At 42.5% G+C, this 26,359-nt stretch overlaps 1 long non-coding RNA gene across 1 annotated transcript in view; it reads right to left on the bottom strand.

Annotated features, from left to right (window-relative positions):
* LOC144329282 (uncharacterized) overlaps nucleotides 1–26,359 on the bottom strand; it is a 253,104-nt gene that overhangs the window by 36,549 nt on the left and 190,196 nt on the right. The gene's annotated exons all lie outside the window — the stretch shown is intronic.

The raw sequence follows: 26,359 nt of genomic DNA, 5'->3' as shown, positions 1-26,359 counted from the left end.
TGTAACCCGAGGTACCACTGTATATATATAAAAAAATACATTTGGGATGGAACTCATTAATAGCCCATCCTCTATCCACATTTTCAAACACTAGATGGCCCACATCAGGTGGATAAATGTCTCCTACCCCACAAAAACTCTTCTGTCTAATAATGGTAACATCATCCATCTTATGTGAAGCAAAAATAAAATAATGTCCAACATTCTATCTAGTAAAATCCAGGTCCTAATCTAAACATTCATAATTCAGATACAGAGGTTTAGGCATGTGTTGTCTCTCTTATCAAGATCAATGGGAGTCCAAGGTACAGTGCAGCTTTAACTATGTGGCATCCACAGTCAACTTACAGTATTTTCCCGTCTATAAGATGCCCCCATGTATAAGACGCCCCCTATTTTTGGGGACTCAGATTTAAGAAAATGGGGGGAGATGGCCCCGTGTATAAGACGCCCCCTAATTTTTGACATTATTTTTAAGGAAAAAAACCTAGTCTTATACACGGAAAAATATGGTACATGTTGACTTAGAAGTACCAAAGCAGTGGGGGCTTAGTTTCAGGTGAAGTATGCATAGGAGTACAGTCTTACTTTAGTGTGATGGATGTGAGTAAAGTGATGATTTTTTGCACTCATCTGTACCTGTCCACCACAGTAGTTATATAACAAAAATGGTTGGAATGGTATAATTTAGGCCCTTATGATGCCAGATGATTGACAGGTTGGTGTTTCTGCCTATCTGTCAAAATTAGCCCATAGGAGATAAAGATCCGGTGCTCTGGACCAAAAAGGCTTCCCAATCCCTGCCTTAGGGAGAGTGGTAGGACAAATCTCTAACTTGCTTCTTCCCACCAACGATTGAGCATAATCCACTGGCAAGTTCTCTTGTGCCAGCCCCCTTGTAACAATTGGGAGTAGTGCAATAAATCTGACAGTGCTTCCTGATGGGTTGTGTCTAGTATAATGTTACATCTGCATTAAAAGCTCAGTATTATTATAATACTATATTATTATATTATAAAAGGGACGCGGGTGGCGCTGTGGGTAAAAGCCTCAGCACCTAGGGCTTGCCGATCGAAAGGTCGGCGGTTCGAATCCCCGCGGCGGGGTGTGCTCCCGCTGCTCGGTCCCAGCGCCTGCCAACCTAGCAGTTCGAAAGCACCCCTGGGTGCAAGTAGATAAATAGGGACCGCTTACTAGCGGGAAGGTAAATGGCGTTTCCGTGTGCGGCTCTGGCTTGCCAGAGCAGCGATGTCACGCTGGCCACGTGACCCGGAAGTGTCTCCGGACAGCGCTGGCCCCCGGCCTCTTGAGTGAGATGGGCGCACAACCCTAGAGTCTGTCAAGACTGGCCCGTACGGGCAGGGGTACCTTTACCTTTTATTATTATAGATGTTCTCCTAGTACTAAATCACTGTAAAATATCATTACTAATCCTAGTCCAGGGATGTGCTGTTATTATGGGATGGGTTGTACTTCTCCATCTCTGTTAAAATGTATGTGTTTTAAAAAAATGTTTCTTGAGCATAAGCAATTTATAGGACAGTTGTGCACACGTCAAGTACAGTGTTAGTGAGACCTCAACCACCAACCACCTTAATTTTCCAGGGGTATCTCTATGTATAAATTATCATGTGAAAGTTTTATGTACATTTGTGTCACGGGCCTGGTCCTCTAGTTTTTTAAGTACCTAGCAAGACCCCTGTGCTCTAGTACTAAACTACCATAAGGCATCACCATAAAAACAGCACACAAATCATGTCCACAGTGTTATGCATGATTGTACCAGAATTGTGATGACTGAGCAGAACACATATATAAGTCTCAGTGCTAGAGGATGAGTAAAATTTGATTCCAATGGAGACCCACAGGAAGTTCATATTAGGAGGAGAAGGGATATATCCAATCTTAACAAAAACAATTATAACTTGTTTAAAGCAGAGAATGGATTTACCGAGGCAACCTATTGAATTTTAACATGCTATATTTGTGAGGCTGCTGTCAATGCACAGCCCCAGTTGTGTTTACTGAAAAGTAAATCCACTAAGTTCAATGGGACTTCCTTCCTAGTCAAATGTGTTTAAGACTGCAACCTCATTTTCGTAGCCTATGGGTGGGCACAAAGGTTAAGAATCAAAAGACGAGCCCAACTTTAATTACTTTAACAGAAGCACCAGATCAGTTAAAATTAATATCCCATGCCCTTTCTTCAAAATAGTGACTTGATACAAGGCAGCATACTGCTAACTTCACACCGTATATTTCAGCAGCACCAAACAGTCTTTGTTTATGGGTTATATACAAAGAAATATTTTGGTTACCTTGCACGTAATCTCTTGATGAACCTTTTAATTTTGCCTCCGTTCCTAATAATAACAAAGTAGATAATGTTCACAGAATCGGAAAGCTTTCTCCCCAGGAACTTAAGAAAAGTACAACTCAGGCAGTGTCCTGTTTAGTTTATGACTGACGTTAGATGGGAACTTCCACTGAGAAATCCCCCACTTGAGAACTTCCTTGTATGTAGCCACAGACAGCCAATCATTATGAAACATGTTCTCTCTAAATGAGAATTTAAAGTGAAAACAAGCTGTAAGTAGACGACTCTAGACCAGGAAAGAATCTCATGCACTTCAGAAAGGCCACACATAACAGCAGTGCAGTAGTACAGAGGAATTACCCCACCCCCTAAATATATGTATTATCAAAGTAATCACAATGCTCTCCAAATCAGACAACAGGGCAAATAATAATTATATATTAAGGTCAGATTCACATATTACATGTTAAAACCTGCAAGTACTTGTAGACGACATTTTGTGTGCTTAAAAAAAATTGAATATATGATACTAAAAACCTCGATGCAAACTTTATTTCTTCAGTGCTATGTTTGCCAAGGGTTCGTTCACACATGCAAGTCTTCATTTGATGTTACAGCCAGCAAGTGATGAACATGAATGTGTGAATTACGGTACATTTCGTGGGAAATGGCACCTTTCCTTTAGCACATGTAAGACGGTGAAGGTGTTCTAAATTAACATAGTGAGAATAGCTCACTTGGATATCCTGTACAGCTCAGTTGGTTAGTGTGTGGTGCTGATAGCGCCAAGGTTGCAAGTTCGAGCCCTGAATGGCAGAAGTTTTCAGGCTTTTTGAGTCCACAGCTCCCTTGACCAACGACATTCTTTCTGTGGCACCTTGTGGGGCTCAGGAGCCCAGTTATGTCACCCTTTCTTTGCCTGCAGAGCTGGCAGTCTCTCACCCTTTTTTGAACACCCTCCCTTGTGGAGTGTTCCCTCAGCCTCCTCTCCTCTCCCTTCTCCTTGGGAGTCCTCTGGGCAGCCGCTGCTGCTGCCCTTGGTCTCTGAGCTCCCCCCCCCCGCCCCAAAGAGAGGTGCCTCCTCACACTGCCCCATGGGGACATGGGACGTGTCTGTACATTCCCAACAGCAAGGGCTGGTAGACTGGCTGGCTGGGCTTTTTCGCCCGCTTGCTTAGGCCGCATCAGCTCCTGCAACCAGCACCCCCTGGCTAGCCCCAGAGGCACCACTCGCCTGGGGAGCTTGTAGCCAGGGCTGTTGCAACAAAGAGTCGTGCAAGCCTTTGGGAGGCACAGATGTCAGAGGGCATCAGAGGAGGGAGGGAAGGAAGGAAAGAAAGAGGGACATAGGCCAGGGTGCCGTGACACACTGGTTGAAAACCACTGCCATATGGGACAGCTGCATAGTCCTGTCTTGCAGGGGGTTGGACTAGATGATCCTCAGGGTCCCTTCCAACTCTATGATATCTCAGGGTGGGGGGAAAGAGACTGTAAATGAAAACAAAGTCCACACTTTGCATTTTTTCTTTTTTACCAACCCTTCAATCTGAGCACCTGGACGCAACTCCCGAATTGGCCAGTTCAGATATATAGTGCATTTGGATTTGTTAGACATTCTTGGTGGCATTTCAAAGTCAGACAATGCTCCTACTCTTTATATTGTTGGGTATAGAAGGAGTCTTCCTTTGGAATTGTTTAAACATGTAAAATCTGTTTCTTTGAGATTTTTGAGTGGTTACTGCTTTTTTCTGTCTATTTGATTGCAACCGGATCATCGGGCCTACTGGCAATTGTTTAAATTGGCAGGCAGCCCAACATTGCAATTCTTTTGAAGATTTAGGGTTTGGAAAATAGCAACTGTTTGGCTCTTCAGTGGTGGGTCTCCAGGATATGATAATTTTCACCTTGCCTCTCCTGTCTCTTCTGCCGAAGATGTTTTCGCACATTAAAAGCCTCTCTTGCATGATTTGTGCATTTAAATGTCCATGTGGAGGAAAGCCATTTAAAAATCTAATATGCATACTGGCCAATATAGACTTCAAATTTACATTACAGTTCTGGGAAATGCAAAAGCCATTTAAACCTCCTCTGTGTTTTGTTTTGGTTTTTTAAAGTGGGGCTGGGGAACCAGTAATAAGGTGGAGCACACTTTGAATAAGCCCTATATTGCTTCTAGAAGGTACTAATGCTTGGCCCTTTCCAGGGCACAGAAGATGCCTTATATGTCGCCATGGTTCAGAATTAGTCCTGGAGGAAATCACCAAGAGGCCACTTTTAGCTGACAATGGAGATTGCAGTACACACATCATTTGAATGCACACAACATTTGAATGGTTATATACTGTACTGTTTTGTCAGCCAAATGTATATATTGGCAACCCAAGCAGATGGCTGGGTTATAAATGTTGAGATGCTGATGGTGATGATTAGTACAGTGGTACCTTGGTTTACGAACTTAATCCGTTCTGGAAGTCCGTTCTTAAATCAAAGCGTTCTTAAAACAAGGCGTGCTTTCCCATAGCAGCAGAAGCGGAACATGTTCTACTTCCAAAACAAAGTTCACAAACCAAAACACCTACTTCCTGGTTTGCAGCGTTCTTAATACAAGTTGTTCATAAACTACCGTAAGCTGTTCTTAAACCAAGGTACCACTGTAGTAGTATTGAATAGGATGCCCCAATTTTCATTGGAGAAATGTTGGAGGGTATGAGATTCTGGTGGTGGCTAACAACATGTCTAAAACAATAATATCATAAAATCATGGGCTAATCTAAAACAAATGAAAATATAATTGATTGGCGAAGAAGTCATGTTGCAGTGTGTGGGTGTAGAGCCTTGCTGATTTTTTTTAAAGGCCTAAATGAGTCCTCACATGTAGAACGCTAGGGGATTAAAAAAAATAAATGGGTATGGGTATGAACAGTGCTGGCTCCAAGATTTTAGACGCCCTCAGGCATGGCACCCTCAGTATCGCCACTTTACCTGGAAGCTCTGTTGGGAAAATTTATTGTTTCTGAACTACAATAGCATAGCTGGGTACATGGCAACCCACGGTGGAAATGAATTTCCTGTTTGGAGATTTTGCAAAAAAAGAAAGGGGGGAAAAGAGAGCAAAAGCTCAACAACTTTTGTGTCTGGATTTTCACATATTTTTATGAAATATGGCAACCCAACCAAAACTACTCTGTCCCCTGCCACAGATAGGATGCAAGAAAAAACGCATTTCAGGTTTATTGTGTGCTGATGAAATGCAACAGCCCTTTAACAGATGCTAAATTGTTCATCTGGAAGGCTTTAAGAGCTTTTTGCTGGGACAAGTATCGTGCAGCTGCTTATGAGCAGCATTCTTTAGTAGCTGTCTTCTACAGTATATCTAAGCAGACTATAGACAAAGTTATCTAGAACATGACTCCATCTTTGCCAGAATGAGCTTCTGAAGACTGACCTACTTACCTGGAGGGTAGATAGTGCCAATCCCCATAAGGATGTACCCGTTTTCAGTGGTAAATGTGAAACAATGGGGCTGATGAGTCACACTAGCAGAAGCCCATACAGTGGTACCTTGGGTTACATACGCTTCAGGTTACATACGCTTCAGGTTACAGACTCTGCTAACCCAGAAACAGTACCTCGGGTTAAGAACTTTGCTTCAGGATGAGAACAGAAATCGTGCTCTGGAGGCGCGGCAGCAGCAGGAGGCCCCATTAGCCAAAGTGGTGCCTCAGGTTAAGAACAGTTTCAGGTTAAGAACGGACCTCCGGAACGAATTAAGTACTTAACCCGAGGTACCACTGTACTGTACAAGGATCTCCATTAGCACAACAGCAGCCATGCAGGCCAGTTGAGATTCTGAACTGTAAAAATTGTCACAATGGCAAATGCAGTATAATAAATAGAGATTTCACTATATAAATAAAGGTGTCTCGCTGATTCAACTATGGATTATTCATAAACATGAGAACCCTGCCCAAGGTAATTTGTTTTTTTACATACAGTATTTGCATAAAGGTCTGCAAAAGAGGAAGAATTGTGAACATGCCTCAACACATTTGTTGAGTAAATGTCTTCTTTGTTTAAGGGGTTTGAGTGTGTTTTGTTTGGTGCTAGGCAGCCAGTTGCTTAGCCATCCATAGATCTTCAAAATATATTCTAGATAAATGCTATGCAGAAATTTCACTAGGCTTAGTGACTTTCACACAGCTGCACAGTTCGGGGATGGGGGCGGAGAGCTGTGGCGGAGAATAGAGAATAGAGATTCTTCACAAGCAGCCTTCCAGTCAGCTCAGTTTCATCATCATAAAAAGTTAATCACTTAATTTCTCAAGCAGTCATCATGCAATTTCCATATTTCATTCCTAGACTAAGTGAGGAGAAAACAACAATCAGTGGAATTAGGGATTTCCTATAATTACTTGATTCTGGACAGAAGGTTTTGCAAGTGACAAGCAAGTGTGCTTCATGCTCTCAGCAGCAGAGAGCTGCCACGGCTTTGAAATTGCAAACCATACCAGCTGCAGTTCTCTAGGGCAAATACTGTAAAATCAGCTGTGATTTGTGTCACCGCAATTGTGGGAAGGGCAAGTGTGGTGGATGTGCTCTAAAGTCTTTTACCTTCCTTGACGTTTGCAAAAAAATGATAGAAGTAGTCATGATCTAGATCCATTGCTTTCAAGTGTATGTTCACAGCTACAAGTCCTAACTTGTGTGTCTCTTGCAACCCTTGGGGTGAAGGGAGTACAGTATTTTGTGTCATGAGAATACTCCTGCCTGCCCCAAATCCTGGGATTGATGACTGTGTTGTTTTATATATGCAGCTGTCTTTTCTTAATAATTTTATTATTGCATCTTTTACTTGCTTGTAAATCACTCTGGGACTTTTTAGTGGGAAGTGGTATAGGCCCTACATATTTAATAAACCTACTCTAATAAACCTAGCTTAAGCACCCAAGATATTACAAAGCTATCAGATATCAGAGTGTCACTGTTTTGTTACACGATTGCTTATGGCATGATAATTTTGTAGCACAATCATTTATATTTTATGATCTTTTAAGATTTCACAATGGTTTGAAATTGTGACTGTCTTAACTGGGACCTTTGGCTTTCAGTGGTGAATAATTCCATCATTGCATGGGTCACCTGCAAGGAACTGGGACTGTGCTGACCCCCAATGACGGAACCAAGTTTGCTAGGATCCACACAGGTTGCGGAATCCAAAAGAAGGAATGAGCCACAAAACAATGAGCTGCTTGCTACCTATTTCTTGCAGTTATTTCCCCGTCCCCATTTCCGGTTGAAACCAGACATAGGGGAAGATGCCATCTGGGCAAGCCCTTCGCAAAGGAAAATCACACACACACACACACACACACACACACACACACACACACGTTTGCCTGGCACAAGTTCAATATCTTTTCCTCGCCAGCTGTTAAAGTCATTTTCATATCTCTTGCTGCTTTCTTCCAAGTGAAAACACACCTGTTCTTCTAACGCAGTACTCATTTTCTGTTGGCTGCCTACATGCAAGAGATGCAAGAGCATCTTTATGTGAGGCACACAGAACGGATCGTCTGATTTTCTTATTTTCCTTATTCAAAAGAGCTAGGAAATGAAATGAGAAGAATGGAAAGGAAGGAGGGTGTATCCGCTGTAGCTTGTATTCTTCAGAGACTGGAGGCTCACACACTGACAGCAGATAAGAATGAATGCTCCCTTATTACTGCTCTGCCAAACATTTCCCCTGCGTTCCCTCCCGCCGCTGCCCACCTCAAGCATTCTTCCCCAATTTATGAGAAAAGAAATTGCATCTGAAAATTATGAATGAGGAGATAAAATCTCAGAAAAATTCTTACAGGTGCAGGGCTTTTGTTGGGCTTACCTTTCTTTCAAGGTGGTCCAGGGTAGTAGTAGTAGTAGTAGTAGTAGTAGTAATAATAATAATAATAATAATAATAATAATAATAATAATAATTTATTATTTATACCCCGCCCATCTAGCTGAGTTTCCCCAGCCACTCTGGGTGGCTTTCAACAGAATATTAAAATACAATAATCTATTAAACATTAAAAGCTTCCCTAAACAGGGCTGTCTTCAGATGTGTTTGTGATGCCATTTATTTTGCTCCACAAATCATCTCTTTGGTGGTCTGTCAGCGCCAGTCGTCTGCACTTCCTAATAATAATAATTACAACAACAACAATACTTTTATTATTTATACCCTGCCCATCTGGCTGGGTTTCCTTTGACTGGTGTAGCGGGGAGGGAACAGCTGTCCCCCCCCAAATCAATACAAATCTGAGGTTCTGCCCCCCCCCCTAAGAAAAACCCTGGCTATGCCCATGCTTAAAAGCAAAACCAGTGAAAACATCAGTTTCAGGCACACAGTAGCCTGGTTTTCCTCCACCTCAAATAAAAGCTCAGGGGAAGTCAACTTGAGGTAATTTCTCCCAGAGGACTTTATTCAGATCAGGAAGTGCAGGTAGCTGGGAAAGCTGCACAGTGCTGAAGAAATGTTTGACAGAAACACACGCAGAGTTCGTACACAGCCACATCACAACAATAAGTTAAATCCCAACCCTGATCACACCCCGCAGCCCCAAATCTAAAGTGAAGAAGAGGTGGAAAAACTGAAGTTTCTTTCACAGGGGAAGAACATTTTGAGAAATTGGAGGACAGGTTCAGGCCCAGCACAATATATACCTCGAGAAATCAGTAGCCGTTTGAAATGGTTTCAGAAACTTTCAATTTCTGGAAAGGTCTAAATGGGAAAACATGAATTAAGGTATCGAGTAAATTTCTCCATTTTTGTCAGTAGTCAACTGAGTTACATTCCTTAATGCAATCATTCCGCTTGGAGGCATACTTTCCCCCTGTGCCCTGAAAACAAACCTCATCAGGTATAAACGGCCACATTCACAGAATAACCTCTCCCATAATAACCTAGACCTTTCCCCCAAACTATTTAAAAAAATCTTTATTACATATGCCTATTACAAAAAAACACCATCGGCTTAATAAATTATAGATTTAAAATATAACAAATACTGAAGTTCTTAGAATGTATAAATATATAATGGGGTGTATAAGGCTGGCAAGCGTCGTTCCTCAAAAGTTAAACCTTTCACCAGAAATGATTAACATTCAGTTTGTAAATACAACCAATTTATAAAGTCATATAATCTACTCTTTGCCTTGAAATTTTTAATTCTCTTTAGTATGTTGAATTACTAGATACCATTTCTCAATAGCTTTTTAAAAATGTTGAATAATATTTAGTTGTTCCAATAGCTTTCCCTGAATTCTTGTGGATATATAAGCTAGCCCTTGTGGATACATGGGAGGGGAGAATGCAAGAATTATCTGTCTATTTTCACACGTGTGTGTGTGTGTGTGTGTGAGAGAGAGAGAGAGAGAGAGAGAGAGAGAGAGTCTTCTCCTGCCTTCCAGTATTCTAGCCTATGCACAGGCTCTAGTAAAACTGACAGGCACATTAATGCAATTTTAAATTTAAAAAACTGTAAAAGTACTTAATACAATTAAGTGTTTGCAATCCTATGCATATTCAGAGGCACACTACTTCCACCAGTGAAGGCACAATATAGCCAGTGCTTTTTTCTAAAAAAATGTCTAGGGGTACTCTCAGTTTCCTACTTATATTGAAATACTGCCCCTCAATGAGGCCAAACTTAGATTCACAAAATGTGTCTGCGTACCCCCGCGTCCTACCAGAAAAAAAAGCACCGAATAAAGCCATCATGTCTACTAGACACTGATATCCACAAATGCCAATAATTTATCTAATCTTCCTTTAAAAGCATCCAAGTTTATTCATTTATGTATTATAGAAATATTTATATACCTTTAGGCCATAAAAAAATTATCACAGCTGTTTATAGAAATAAAACATAAAGCCATAATAAAAACCATTAAATAGTTAAAGACACACCGCAATAAACTGTTTTGGAAGGATGTCTTCTCAATTGCTAGCATAGGTCTGGCAAACAGGTAAAACAACCAGAGATGCTCCTGCAGTTGATCTCAGTGTCTGAGCTGGGATATAAGGGTTCAGAAGATAACTGAGGTGCCCTGGAGCTAAGTTGTTCAGGACTTTGTAAATTAATACTATAACAAGATTTATTAATACAAGTTGGTGGCCTTCTCTACTTCTTGTATCAGGTCCTCTGAAAAGATTTCCTCCAATAGGGGAATGTCCGTTAAGGCCAGTTTGGAAAGGTCTGGTCCGCCATCTTGATTCAAAATGGTGTCCAATAGTATCCAAACATAGATGAAAATATGTCCTTTCATATCAGGAACCATCATGCCCAATTTGGTTATGATATCTTTAGAGGTGTGCAAATGCATAGCGAACAGACGGACAAACAACGTTCCAAAATAGATAGTAGACAGGAGTAGCTGTAGTATTTTTATTTTAAAAAAAGCTATCAGTGCAATATTAATTCATCTTTCACCCTGTAAAATGAGAAAACTCAGAACGGAAATGCAGCAATTACTGCCAAAGCCTCGCTCGCATTTCACTGTATTGCTATGAAACAACAGGAGATTTGATTACTCAGCCTTCTATCTGTGTGTAGATGTTTGGGAATATTTCTTCATTTAGACCTTTATGAGCATTTTTATAGAAATGGGCAAAATAATGGAAAGAGGTGGTGGTGGTGAGTGAAGCACCAATGAGGTCACAGTACTTCTTTAGAGGGTTGAGCTTGGGTTCAAACAGGGTTGGGTAACGTGTGGATTAATTTCAAAAGCCCTCTTCAAGCAGTCAAATTGGACTTTTGGCAGGAGCAAACTGTCTCTCTCCTGTCAGCCCACTGGGTGGAAGGAAGAGGACCGGATTTAGGTTTGATGAGGCCCTAAGCTACTGAAGGTAATGGGGCCCTTTATATGTCTAGCTGTCATTTGTCAACAACAAATTGTCGCTGTTTTTTGTGTTGTGCTATATGGACCTAATTTATGGACCTAATAGGTATCTAAAGCCATTTGCACATAACAAAATATGTATTTTATCAAAGTAATTGTTGAATTGAAATACAATTAAGAAGTATATTAATAGTGAAATACAATTAAGAATTCTTTGGGGGCTCCCAAGAGAGTGGGGCCCTAAGCTATAGCTTGTTTTAAAAGGTAAAGGACCCCTGACTGTTAAATCCAGTCACGAACGACTCTGGGGTTGCGGCGCTCATCTCTCTTTACTGGCTGAGGGAACTGACATTTGTCCGCAGACAGTTTTTCCGGGTCATGTGGCCAGCATGACTAAGCTGCTTCTGGTGAAACCAGAGCAGGGCACTGAAACGCCGTTTACCTTCCCGCCGGGGCGGTACCTATTTATCTACTTGCACTTTGATGTGCTTTCAAACTGCTAGGTTGGCAGGAGCTGGGACCGAGCAATGGAAGCTCACCCCGTCGCGGGGATTTGAACAGCCAACCTTCCAATCGGTAAGCCCTAGGCTCAGTGGTTTAGACCACAGCGCCACCCGCGTCCCCCTATAGTTTGTTTAGCTTATATGTAAATCCGGCACTGGGGTGAAGCGGGGAAGAGAGAGACACAACAAGAGAGAAAGCGGGCATCAGAAAGAGAGAAAAGGGGTGTCAAAAGGAGAGAGAAGGGTGGACCAGATTGTCCAACCTCTGTCTTCAGTCTCACCAGCATGCCAGCATGCATAGCTTTTGAGGAATCTACCTAGTTGACACACAAAGCACTGACTAGGACAGGGCCGGGAACAGGAGAGGCCTGGATTCAATCTTTCCCCAAACTGGAAATTGGCTTTCCCAAAGATGACTGCACCAAACTCTTAGCTCTTCATGCAGTTCAGCATGCTGGATAGAATGCTTTAACTCATGCAGCAGTTTTTTCCACAAATAGAACCCCATCCAGGAAGTGGATCTGTGACCAGAAGTCTGCATCTTTCTGCATATCCCTCTTCCAGGCAGGTTGCAAGCTCCTGCTGCTTCTCCTTACCTAATTTTGTGTCGTATGTAATTGAGCTCTTTCCATAGCTTTTGATTATTCTAGCAGTTTGATGACCTCTTTCCGATATATCACAAGTGCCTACATTATAATTGTTTGGATATTTTTATTTTGGTGGTGTGTGTCCCCCCCCCCCATTTCATTCGAGTCTTTTTTAAAAAGTTCCAATCTGTATTCCGCCCATCTGGTTAGTCCAGCACTCTTCTTAATTAGTAAAATGCCATCCTGTCAGATTCGCTCCTGCCAGGAAAGTCATTCAGTTACCAGATCACTTCTTCACCTCCATCATATATCTGAACATTTTAAAACTGAGATGCATCACATTCTTCTCTAGGGGGGGGGGGCGTGGAGGGAGAGAAGGAAAATCAGGGCAGCAATGCTAATTAAGAAGAATTTTGCATTAGCCTTGACTATGAAACAGTCCTTGGATTGTATACCCAGAAGTGTAATAAAACGCATACCTGTGTTCCATTTCAATTAACCTTAATTTATTTAAGAACAACAACAAAAACATGAACAGAAATAACTTATTTCTCACTCCCCCACCCTCTATTATCTATTCTCATCCCAGGCAGGCTTACAATATTTAATGCATATTGCAAAGAAATGGTCTTCACAATAGCTGGGGAATATCCAAGGAAATAAAAACACCATTATAGGTCCTTTCATCATCATCATCATCATCATCATTATTATTATTATTATTATTATTATTATTATTATTTTCTTTTAGCTTGTTCTTCCCTTCAGGAGCCACGTAAAGAGAACATGTTGGCTATTAAATCAGAAGCCTTATGTTGAATGTATCAGTTATATTACAAAAACATAATTATTTTGCTTCCATCTCCCAATTATACCAAATAGAATGCCAACCATTTTCAAATTACTGGATGAGAGAAGTTTATTTATTCATCAGCTGAAGAAATAAAACTTCAGCCAGTCAAACAGCGCAGCATATTGGAAAAACAAAACATTATTTCTAAAAAAGTGTCTATTTTATAATAAAACGATAACACCATGGCAAACATATGGGGGCATATGGGGGACATTCGATTGGTCTGTAAACAATTCGCACGGAGAAGGAAGCCATGCATCAAATAAGAATGAATTGGGACTCCTGTTCACCAACACTCGCCTTTCCTATATAACAGTCAGTGATGGTGATTTTCAACACCATTTTTAAAGCCGTTTTAGAAGACCCATAATATTGGGACATACAAAATAAATTATCGCTTGGGGGCAGGGGTGGGGAGTGTTATCTTCAGTGGCCAGTGAATAAACATCCCTAGGCTTTAGCTGACAGACATAATAAAGACCACACATTTAAAACCCTGTCAAACTTGATACTTATACATAGCATAGTTTAGGAATGGCTGTAAATTCATATTTCTGTCCGTACATTAATTTCTGGATGACAGAGTGCAGCACAAATTATCCTACTGTGGGGCCTCAGAGAAGATCTGCAATTTGCCTGCTTAGGATCGTTAGAAGAATTCTGCTGGATCAGGTCAAAGATCCATCTCATCCAGAATCTTCTTCTCATAGTGACCAGCCAGATTCCTATGGGGAGCCTGCTAGCAGGACGCTGTCCCCCTCTGCAGTTTCCAGAAGATGGTTTTCAAAAGCATACTACCTCTTACATCACTACCACGTCCCCCTCTTACTTGCCTCTTTTCTAAAGCAAAAAGACTTTCCTCTTAGGGGAGTTGCTTTTTTAGCTTCTCTTTGACGTTGGTTTCCCCACCTTGCTACAGCTGCTCTCAACACACTTGATACTAGGTCATGCCCTGCCTAGTACCACCTCTTGCAATATGGTGGCTGTTGTTTCTAGTGAGAGAAACTTCACTACAGCAGCAGCATGTGGACTGACGGACAGGCACCATCTCCTTCTAGGCTTTGACCAAGCACTAGCCCTTTGAAACTTGGCTTCCCAGTTTGCCAAGAGGATTGATTTTGTGAATCATCCCCCTGCACCTCCACAACATTAACATCCTGCTTCTTTTTGTCATCAGTGCACCCGCACAGTCTGTTGAACCAGTGCCAGATATCTCGGAGCAACCAGAAATACAGGTGCTTCTGAAGGATGAGTGTGTGATTTATGAATATTTTTTGTGTGCGCATGTGTATGCTGAGGTGGTGGAAATATTGTACTTCCTACCAGCGGCAAAAGCGAAAAGGACCAGATAAGTGTGGCACGCCAGCAAAATATCTCATCAATGTTTATTTCTGAGCTTAGAGGATCTGCCTAACTTTGCAGGTGTTTCCAGAAGCATCCACGTTGTCCATTTTCTTCATGATGGCCCCTTGGCGTGAGTGTCTCTTTTCTGAAGAGGCCGAAGGGATAAGACCTGCTGTTTCAGTTAACATGCTATGAGACACTGGGCACAATACCAAGCAATGCACAACTTGAGCCACAAATACCGTATGGCTAGGATGTAACAGCTGAAAAACATTGCTATGAAAACATACTGGTCTATATTTCATCATCTTTTCGGACAGCACATTTCCTGCTCAGATGCTTAGGCCTCATTAAGGCGTGCATGTCTGGAGTATAAAATCTGCATCAGGGCATTTTTTAATAGAACAGCTCTTGACTTTAGAAAACTGTGTTATAAAGGAGAAAAACTCATTTGTTCCAATGGTCTTGTTCATGACACAAGCAAAAGAGTGGATACAAATCTTCCATCGCAAGTTGCAAAAGATCTTCTATAGATTACCAATGTGGTACCTTATTGCAGGCCTGAATAACTGGTCAAATTGAATGCAACCCTTGTGTGTATAGCCACCTGTGGCCAATTTGTGGAATAATTATATAGTCACTAGGTGGCACTGGACTTAGTTATATCTGAGTGGAGTCAGGAGTTTCCTATTTCTGTTCTGGTCTTGCTTTAAGAGAGACAATAAAGTTCTTGACTAGCTTCCAGACAGGTGTGCTCCTGTAAAAGCCTTCCATGGCAACCAGTAACCTCCTGTTTCTGCTGTCTGTGACTAAAAATCAAGGATGTTATCAGGCCTCAGGACAGGACTGGTGGGCAACATTCACCTGGGTGGGTCAGAAGTCATGCAGGGTTTGCCTTATTGGCTAGTGGGAAATGAACAGCAAATCCTCCAGCTCACTGACATGAAGGTGGAAATGGTGGATGTAGTTGTTTCACTGGGCTCTTATCTGCTGAGCAGTACCCTGCTCCCAGTCCTATTTTTCTAGGAAATGAGGTATCGGAACCCGCCGCAAATGCTTTCCTTGTTCTCTTATGATGGCAATGGCGCCCACCTGAGACGTGCTGGAATCAAGTTCCGGTGAGTTTTGCCTGCTCCCAAAATGAATTTTGTTTGTTTGTTTTGAAGATGTGTAGGCACCAGTCTTATTGGCCCCTGATATTTGCTGCCCAATGACACCCCAAATTTGTGGGGTGCTGCTCTGTAGACAACTGTGTATACATACTTTGATAGTTGGGTCAGGGTCGTTGTTTTTATTGTTATTTCATTTGTTCCTTGCCTTATACCAAATGGTCTCCATTAGAACTCCACTTAAAAAAACACACACATACACAATTTCAGGACAAAGATGACCCAGAAGATCAAAAACCCAATAAGCAGCCAGCACCAAAAGTGTTCAAACCCTAGTTCTCAGGATAGGACACCCATCTCCCCCAGCACCAAAAGTCAAGAGCAGCGTGACTAGGCTCTCCTTCCCTGAAGTTTTTGTCTATCTTCAAAGTCCTTTGTGGACCAGAAACAGAAACGTATTAGAGGCTGATTAGGAATCCCTTAAGAATGACTGGTGGAGAAATGAGCAGCAGGAGCTCATGCATAGGGAGCATGCTCTCAGGCAAAACTCCCAAGCTAAGTGTGAGCAGGCAGTGGAGGAAGGGAGAGCCTTTTTGTCCAAAGTAGATGCTTGCCGTGCTGTGTCGGCACAGAAGCCTCTAGCAGCCTGTACCAGCTTGTACGAATGTCACTGGCCTGCGCAATACCTCCTCGCTCTCATTCTGTTCTTCCTTGCCCTCAGTTGTTCACTTTCCTGTCTCCGGCTGGACCCAAACGGAGAATCATCTTTTAAAAGCACCGAAACTGCCAAGATTCACCGAATCAAACTGGTCCTGTAATACAGACCTGTCTATTTTAGGAAAAGTTTAATTAGAACAAGCATGCCTTCCAGATGAATATAAAGCGTTGGGGATAGCGCTACATCCATAGCTATAGCTCCTCTCCCCCATATGCCAGCTTGGTAGTGGGTGATCCTGGTATAATTATTGCAAGAACTATTTTTTCCAGCTCTCCTGGCTGTTGTTAACACGTGCAGCAGCAAGGGGGGGGGGGAGGAGAAGAGCACAGAGCTAACATTAGACAATAGAAAGTCTTTGCGAACAATGAGTCAATTACTTCTAAAGAACAGGGACACTGGAGGCGAGGGAAAGCAGGGGGCATTCTGAAACTTCAGATGGTTCAGAAAATAGCCGTCAGGTTCTTGACTGTGATTGGCTCTTTTGTATATATCTCAGCCTCACCAGTTAAAGCATCGTCACTTAGTTTCCAGCTTGTGCTGGATGGCATAAATTGAAGCACTGGTTCACCTGTCCATCTTTTAAGTTCACCACCACAAACCCTTTTCAGTGCACCTTTTCTTTCAGGGGCTAGTTGAGTGGTGAGCAGATAGGGTCTTTTCTGGGGTGGTGCCTGGGTTATGAAACACCCTCTTCAGAGATACTTGCCCACATATGCTACGAGTTTTAGGCACCAGGTCAAAACCTTTTTGTATATTCTTGGTTTTAATGAGCAACAATTGTTTCTTTTTTATTGTTGCTGCTATTGTTTTATTGACGGCATTTTATGGTTGCTTGTGTTTTGCTGTCATTTTTCTTTGTTTCCATTATTGTTGGAATCTGCCTTGGGGCAGTTTAAGAAATGCTGACCCTGTCTCCCTTTCTCCTTTGTTTTCCCTCTGTGTAATTTTAGACCAGGGACGTGGGTGGCGCTGTGGATTAAACCACAGAGCCTAGGACTTGCTGATCAGAAGGTTGGCGGTTCGAATCCCCTCAAGGAGGTGAGCTCCCATTGCTCGGTCCGTGCTCCTGCCAACCTAGCAATTCGAAAGCACGTCAAAGTGCAAGTAGATAAATAGGTACCACTCCGGCGGGAAGGTAAACGGTGTTTCCGTGCGCTGCTCTGGTTCGCCAGAAGTGGCTTAGTCATGCTGGCCACATGACCCAGAAGCTGTACGCCGGCTCCCTCGGCCAATAAAGTGAGATGAGCGCCACAACCCCAGAGTCGGTCATGACTGGACCTAATGGTCAGCGGTCCCTTTACCTTTACCTAATTTTAGACCGTATGCTCCTTGGGGCAAAGATCTGTCTTCTTCTATGCTGTAATGTGTGACCTAATTAAAAGGTTTGTTGCGGGGCTTGTTGTTGTTGGCCTCCATCTGTCTCGAGAAACAATGGAGTGTGCCTCCACAGCACCAAAGTGACCTCCCCGGGGCACAAGCCAGGCAAGTGCATATGGAGGTCCTGGGCTGCCCAGACGAGAAGACCTCGCTGATGTGGTCCAAAGGAGAGCAGAGCAATATGTCTGGCACCAGCATGGCTGCAGAAGTTGCTGGAAGGAGGGGTACAAGATGCCATCCAACCATCTTAGGGACTCTGCTCCAGATTTGTGTAGGGTTTACTCCTGAGCCTTGTGGGGATAGGCAGTTAATAATAATTTGAAATAAGATTTCAAAATCAATAGGTCCCTCTGCCAAAGAAGCAAGAAACTAAGTTTATTCCTTTCTTTAGAAACGAAAAGATTACCAAGACTTTCTTTAACCTGAGATTTCTGGAAATTGCTTTCCAATGCATTCCAACCCCTTTCTTTTGTTTTTAGTACCGGAGGTTTTTAGAATACACACACCATTGTTCAGTGCAGAGCAACCTGTTGATATTGTTGGACGTCTTCATACGTTGTTCGACTACAGTCCCCATCACCCCTGGCCATTGGCCATGTTGGCGGGGCTGATGGGAACTGAAGTCCAGTCCAGCAATGTCTGGAGGGGCTGAGGTTCCTCATCCCTGGTTCAGTGAATCAGCATCTGCTTAGTAATAGTGACATAAAGAAGTTAAAAAGAAATTGCAGCAATGGGAAGATTTGAAGTGCTGTGAGACACAAAAGATATTTTGGGACATCTGTTGGGTTTTCATCATCTTCTTTTCCATCCTTTTTTATCTTAGCCAGAGACTGTAAACTGTATGATTCATTAGATATATAGACATCTGGCTTTACTGTATATTTTGGTATGCTTGAAGGCAGTATAGAAAGTTTAAATTTCAATCTATTAAAAAAAAAGCACCTAGAACAGAACATTACAGATGGTGTTGCTGATAATATCAAATTGAGGTTCTTATGTTTGCATAAATATCAGAAGTAGCTCAATGGGTTTCTGTGCTAATCCCCATATGGACGGACCCTGTCCATTAGCAGAACAAATTAGGAATTATAGATAGTGCCAGGCTGGGTATCAGCTTAGGTATCACACTTAAGAGAGCCAGTGTGGTGTAGTGGTTAAGAGCGGTAGTCACGTAATCTGGGTAACCGGGTTCGCGTCTCCGCTCCTCCACATGCAGCTGCTGGGTGACCTTGGGCCAGTCACGCTTCTTTGAAGTCTCTCAGCCCCACTCACCTCACAGAGTGTTTGTTGTGGGGGAGGAAGGGAAAGGAGAATGTTAGCCGCTTTGAGACTCCTGAAGGGGAGTGAAAGGCGGGATATCAAATCCAAACTCTTCTCCTCTTCTTCTTCTTCTTAAACAGACAGATTTCTTCCTTTATCTCCCTCTCCTGCTCTCATACACATATACACAGGCTGCATCAAAATTAATCAGATCATTACTCATTCAAGTCATAATTATGTATATCCCCATCAGGGACATTGTTAGGGGGTAGCCCTGGAGACCAGAGACTCAGATCTTTCATTTCTGCTCCTGAATCTTCCACCCCTTTTCCTTCCTTTTTCTAAACTTAAAACTTTCTTACATGGCACAGTGCCATGACAGTGAGGCCCGAGCCAACCAAGCTGGTTCATTAGGGCAAATGGGGCACTGCCCCACCAACCTCAGTCCGTCCTCACCAGCCTCCACCTGTCTTCTTACTTACAACCAGTCAGGTGGTTGCTCTGCCTGTCATTGGCTCTGGCTCCACCTACTTTTGGATCTCTCTGCCTTCTGCCCTTCCAGCCCCAATGGGCACCAGCCTCCATGGTCAGCCACCATCTATGATATCCATTGGCACGTGCAAACATTATGCAGATGTCTGCCATGGGTCTATGCCCTGAGTTCTGTATGCCCCTGATCCTCATGGTCAGTGTAACCAGCTGCTGCTTATATTGCCATATCTATTCAATACTATCATTTTAATCATTTGATTAACATGAAAATATTACTGCTTACATTAAGCACTGGTGTACAAAAGGCAAGTATCCATCACCTTAAAAATCAGGGTTGCTGCTGCTTTTCTTTCAGAAGGCCAATTTTACCAGGTCAAACCAATGGGTCAGCCAGCCACCCCAACATACTGTCTCTGAGAAGGGCCAGTGCTTGAATCTTTAGTGTATTCCTGTTGCTGGACTATAGCTCCCCTGAACCGTAATAATTGGACATGCTTTTTGGGGCTGCTGAAAGTTTTAATACAAGAACATCTGGGCTGGAAGTTGCCACCATTTTGACTACTCTTGAAATCTATTATCAACATCAGGCTGAAGTCTTGCAGTGGAAAACTGACAAGGATCACAGAATGACTCTATCATGCATTGTGCTTCATCGCTGTGAATTGTGGGCACACAGTGGTGAACTTCATATTTCACAGGGCATTTTTCAGCCAGAACTTGCTGGAACTGAGTTCTGGCACCTCTCAGGTGGGCACCATTGGCATTATAAGACAACAAGGGAGGCGTTTATGGTGAGTTCCGACACCTCTTATCTAGAAAAATAGCACTGCTGCTTCTACATTTTGATTTGTTTTACACCAATATTCCTTCTTGGTACCCTTTTTGTTTTGTTTTGTTCTTAGGCTCTTGTGGTAGAGTGCCAAGCTCTGCATGATCAGCCAGTTGCAATCCAACAGGCCGTATGGGCTTCCAGCTGCACAGAGGTATTTTGAGTGGTACTTCTCTGCTACTGTTTATTTTGCTTTCCTTCCAAATATTGAATGGTGTGGTAGATTTATTTACTAAACAATGACAATTTTCAATATTGTCTAAAGAGAAGTATATTCTGGTTTCCTAACTACAACAGTGTTGAACCAGAACCTTTCAGCACTTTGCACTGACTAAAGGAGAATAAACTCATTACTCAGTTCTGATGCTGCCACCAAAAGGAGCACTGCCTTTGCAGACCCTCCAAGTGTCCCTATTTTCCAGGGACGTCCCTGATTTAGAGAAGCCATCCTGGTTTCTGATTTGATCCTGGGATGTCCCACTTTTCCTTAGGATGCCCCTATTTTCAATGGAGAAATGCTGGAAAGTATGGAGCTATGTGATCTCCGAGCTAAAGAGATAAGTAACTATACAACCTTTAGAAGACATCTGAAGGCAGCCCTGTATAGGGAAGTTTTTTAAATGTTGGAAGGTATGGTAGGAAATCTTTTGAGCAACATTCCTCTTCAACCAGGTCTTGGGCTGATTAATATTCTACAGACTTTTAAATGTGTCTGTGGGAAGGGGGGCATTATTGTTTTGATGTTTTTTTTTAATTACAGTGGTACCTCAGGTTACATACGCTTCAGGTTACATACGCTTCAGGTTACAGACTCCGCTAACCCAGAAATAGTGCTTCAGGTTAAGAACTTTGCTTCAAGATGAGAACAGAAATTGTGCTCTGGCGGCGCGGCAGCAGAAGGAGGCCCCATTAGCTAAAGTGGTGCTTCAGGTTAAGAACAGTTTTAGGTTAAGTACAGACCTCCAGAACGAATTAAGTACTTAACCCGAGATACCATTGTATTTACTTGTTTTTCTCCGGTATTTTATTCTGTGAACCACCCTGAGATTTACTGATGAAGGGTGGTACTGTATATAAATCTACTAAATAAAAATAAATGAATGGATAAAGCACTGTCGTGTCACTTTAACAGTCATGGAGAATCCTGGAACTGTGGTTTGCTAAGGATCCTGGGAATGGCAGAGTCGGTACCCTTAACAAACTTAACTTTCCAAGACTCTTTGGGGAAAGATGTGACTGTTAAAACAGCAGGAGTGCTTTAAATGTATGGAGCAGAAGTGACTCTGCAACCCTCTCCAGGCCACTTTGACAGGTGGCTTGGGCCACTCTCACCTGCCAGTCATGTAACTGCATGTGAGGTCAGGTGACTGAAGCTTCAGGGTGTAGCTGTAAAGAAGATTCTTCATCTAAGCTGCAGCTTTTTTTAACTTCTCCCACTCGAACTTCCATGTTACATGATGTCAGTGGGTGTGGTTTATCCAAATCCTAACTCTGCACGTGGGCTCAGGGTTTTCTACCACTGGTGTAATGGCTGCCAATGTCATAAAGGCAATGATAACTTTCTAAAGCAGTTACATTCACTTTTGAAGCGAAAGGTAACCTATGGCCCCTTGCACATAAGTATCCCCAGGGGGGATTTCCATATGTAAAATCCACAGGTTCCAGCCTTCTTTAAAAGGAACAAGAGAGAGAAATTTTGTGAGATATAATGCGAAATGTACAGACACCATTATTCTCATTTTTTCTGACTAGCCTACAGTGTTTCATTTTGGTCCCCACCAGCCCCCCTAGAAAGGTTCCTGCAGGTACCCATGCCTTAGGATGAGTTTGTATTCCAGTTCCCATCATCCCTGACCATTGACCCTGCTGGCTGGGTCTGATGGGAGCTGGAATCTGATAACATATAGAGCGTTACAGGTTCATCACACCCATGCCCTAGTAGGTGGAAGAATTTGTGGCCTTGTCACCTAAACAAAAGATTTCCCCAAACGCAGCATGTTACCCTGCCTTCAGCTCTCTCACCGCACTTTTTCTTGCCCTGCTGGCAAAGCAGTACAAATAGGGAAGATGGACAAGTAGCCTTGTAGAAAAGACTGGCCCAGAACTATCTGATCAAGAATGATGCTGGTACGCCAACTGAAACAATGCCACAAGGATATGAATGTCCCTCAGACAGCCACAATGTTTTTATTAGCTTAAAGAGGAGTCCCCTGTGCCACTTGGGAAGCAGTTCTAGGATGTGTTGTGGTAAATGCTCCACTGGAAGTACATAGAGGAAAAGCACACAAGTGCAGAAACCATATTTTGATTCCACTTCTAGCTTATAGCAGGAAAAAACAGTGGTTGGATAGCACTAGGTAAGTAAAGGTAAAGGGACCCCTGACCATTAGGTCCAGTTGTGACCGACTCTGGGGTTGCAGCGCTCATCTCGCTTTACTGGCCGAGGGAGCCGGCATACAGCTTCCGGGTCATGTGGCCAGCATGACTAAGCCGCTTCTGGCGAACCAGAGCAGCGCACGGAAACACCGTTTACCTTCCCGCCGGAGCGGTACCTATTTATCTACTTGCACTGGTGTGCTTTTGAACTGCTAGGTTGGCAGAAGCAGGGACCAAGCAACGGCAGCTCACCCCGTCACAGGGATTCGAACAGTCGACCTTCTGATCGGCAAGCCCTAGGCTCTGCGGTTTAACCCACAGCTCCACCCGCGTCCTAGGAGGCTTGGGTAATTTTGGACTTAATGGCTTTATAAGGTCCCTGTTATGAGATGGTCATGTGTATTAATTTTTAGTTTAGTTTAGTTTAAGGTTTTTTGTTTTTTTTACAAAAAAATGGTTTTAATAGAAAGAGTGCAACATGTAACAGGCAACACGGAATCCGCGATTGAAAATAAAGCAATGGCTGTCCAGAGAAACAATGCTTGACTTCAAAATGTAGTAAGTCAGAGCTCTTGTGATTGGCAGCCATCCTGCTCCTCCTGTGCTGTGGGGCCCTTGATGTCTCCCCCAGACTCCTTCCCCGAAAGCACCACTGCTAAGAACCTTTCACTTTATTTCTTATTAGAAATATGGCTGAATGCAAGTGGAAGCAGAGCAGGGTGTTTCCCCTTGCTTGCCAAAGAATGTAGTTTTACTTGTTAGCAATCCAACCTATTGCTGCCTTTGTTTTTACACAATGAACATCATTCTAGTGGAAAGCAATCTAATTTATGAGGAGGGGAAGGGATCTGGGTGCAATCTGCCCTGCGCCTGCAGATTCAAACAATAGCTTTGATCACGCATCCATCATTTGTACTTCTCTAGACAAGGCCACGGAAGGAAAAATCCAGACTTCAGAGAAGATGCGTGAGGAATACAGAAATCCTTTTTTTAAAAAATGTAATTTTAAAACATACAACATATGGTTTTCTCTGGTTTCACTCATCTGGCATTTGCCATAGTCTGTTTATAATCTGTCTTCAGATTCACCCTGCTAGGTTTTTCTGCAGCCCTAAAACTAACAGAGGCATGATCTACCATGAAGCTGTCCTGCACAAGTCCCACTGAAGGGAATAAGAGTGATACCTTCTGCTAATAAGCTGGTTGTCAGGAATCATGATTCCTCCAAATTGCCCAAAGCCTGCCTAACTTCACCTGATTACTTTGGAAGGTTGTGACAGTCCCTGAGAAAACTAGAAATTTACCAGGCAACTTTTGAGCTCTACATATGTACAAATTCAATGGGGAGCCCTTTCCATGGGTTAAGGTTCTTGGTTCGGGTCCTACCTTCCGGAGCAGGAGTGTTATGTACTGAAGTTTTCACCCTGGGCCAGCAGGGGGATACTGTAGATAGTTATGCAAATAAGGGATCAAAAGTGACGTTCAGTGATTGGATAGTTTTAGAAAATTGTTACAGTTACGTTGTACAGGAGCTCTATATAAGCAGGCTGACTGAACCCTTCAGTTCAGTTCAGTTCAGTTCTGGCCTGTGAATAAACAAGAGCTGTTTGAAGAATCGCTGTGTCATCTGATATGTTCACCCACAACTTAACAAGGAGAAAACAAGCTTGCTCCATTTCCCATATGACAACCCTTTAGATATTTGATAGCCTCCTCTTTTCCAGGCTAAACATAACTCCCTCAACCGTTCCTCATAGGGCTTGGTTTTCAGACCCTTGATCACCTTGGTTTCTCCTCCTCTGCACACATTGCTGGACTCCAACTTCAGTTAAGCCCCTCTCCCCCACAAACACACTGTGATTTTTTTCATGGATTTCAACATGTAGAAAAATATTTTTTAAATGGAAAGGTTCTCCCCAATTCAGCCTGGTACAAAGACAAGGCCATCCATTATTCCCTTGCCACAAATCATGTGAACAAATGACATGTTCAGGAGATTTAAACAACAAGCCGCTAAGGTTCATTCTTGTAGCCTTCTGGCATCTCAGTCTCCTAATACTGAATCTGAAGTCTCCTTCTATAATAACCTCTTAAAGCTGCTTCATATTGGCTGCAGTTCATAAAAAGACAGGTGGTAACCCTCAAAAATAATAATAGAAGCAAATATTTGTTTACTTTTTAAAAAATTGCCAATATTTCCTACACAGTTTAAAAGGAGTTTCTTCTTAAGGATGAAAATGCATGTTTCTTAATTGTAGCTTTGAGATTAGTTAGCTATATCTGTCTTGATCTTGATCTGCCTACCTACATACTTAGCTGCCTATCCATCTATTTATCTACGAGAGAGAAGAAACAGCACCTGGTATTTCTTGGGAACAAATCAATAGCTTCTAACGCTTTCAGAGTAATTCTGTACAGGAGTATCTCCCAACTCACAGGGAGAAAGGTGTTCTGTAAACAAGGACACTGCAGAATTATCTTCATCTCTGCCTTTTGAGGTGGTGGTAGTTCCCTTGGTGGTAGGGTATGGGTGGAGAGAGAGCCCTATTCTGGTAACATTTTGATCAGAAAAATAAGGCAGGAGGACAGGATTTTAAAAAACCATAAAGGTTTATAAAACCAAAGTAACTATCTGCACGAGCATGGACTTAATTTCTTGTAGGGCATTCTCTTTCTCACCCTGTTTTTACTGATGGTTGCAGAAGTAATTTGGAAACTCATCTTTCTTTATACAAAGTATTGATTCCCCAGAGGAAGAGTTTCACATATCCTTGTTTTTCTAAGGTCATTCGTTCTGGTTTTTTTATGGTTTTAGAATTTTATGGTTTTCTAGTTTTATGATTTTATAGAAGCTGTTGGTTTATAAATAGTCCCGTAAAATAAAATAAGAGATCTGGGATGGAATTTTTGCTGTCCCCCACATGCACAAAGAATACTAATTTTGATATTAACTTTGGGGCATGAAGTCAAGTGTAAACAATGTATGTGTGTTTTTTAAAGAAAAAGAAAAGCTGTATCAGAAGCGGAGAATTTAGAACAAAGAAGAGGCAGGGATGTTTCACCTATTCCTTGGCTGCTATTTCTGCACGTCAGATTGCCCCCTCCAGCTGCTTACCCCCACAAGCTTCCAAAAGGGCTGTAGCTCAGTGGTGGAGCATGATGATGATGATGATGATGCATACAGAAGGTCTTGAGTTCAATCCCCAGCATCTCCAGGTAGGGCTGTGAGAGACCCTTGCTGGTAACCCTGGAGAGCTTCTGCCAGTCAGTGCAGATGTTTCAGATCAGAGCTAGATAGACCAATGGTCTGATTCCGTAAACGGCAGTTTCCTACATTCCTACAAGCATGTTGCAGTCTCTGCTCCTCCAAAGCAGCTTTTCATTTTTAAAAAGTGAGATTAGGACCCAGCTACATGCATTTGCACATAACATGTCATTATCCCCCTTAGTATATGTAGCATCGTGTTTTTAAAAACTTAGCAAATGACACTGTTTAGCTCCTTTACCTAAACTTTGGAAATGTGAACGGATTCCCTCTTCAGTTTCAGCCACAATTATGTTCAGAGAAACAAATAAGATGTTCTTCCAGCATGCCCGTGAACATGGCAGCTTTAGATGTAGCAGGATCTGTTATGTGATTTTTCTCATCTATTTCTCTCCAGTCCATAAATGTACTTGACCTCTCTATTTTACTTACCAGATGGCAGCAGCAA

Source organism: Podarcis muralis, chromosome 1 (genome assembly GCF_964188315.1).
Source record: "Podarcis muralis chromosome 1, rPodMur119.hap1.1, whole genome shotgun sequence".
NCBI lineage: Eukaryota > Metazoa > Chordata > Lepidosauria > Squamata > Lacertidae > Podarcis > Podarcis muralis.
The sequence above is the reverse complement of the archived record's forward strand: the minus strand, read 5'-3'. Positions and strand labels throughout refer to the sequence as shown.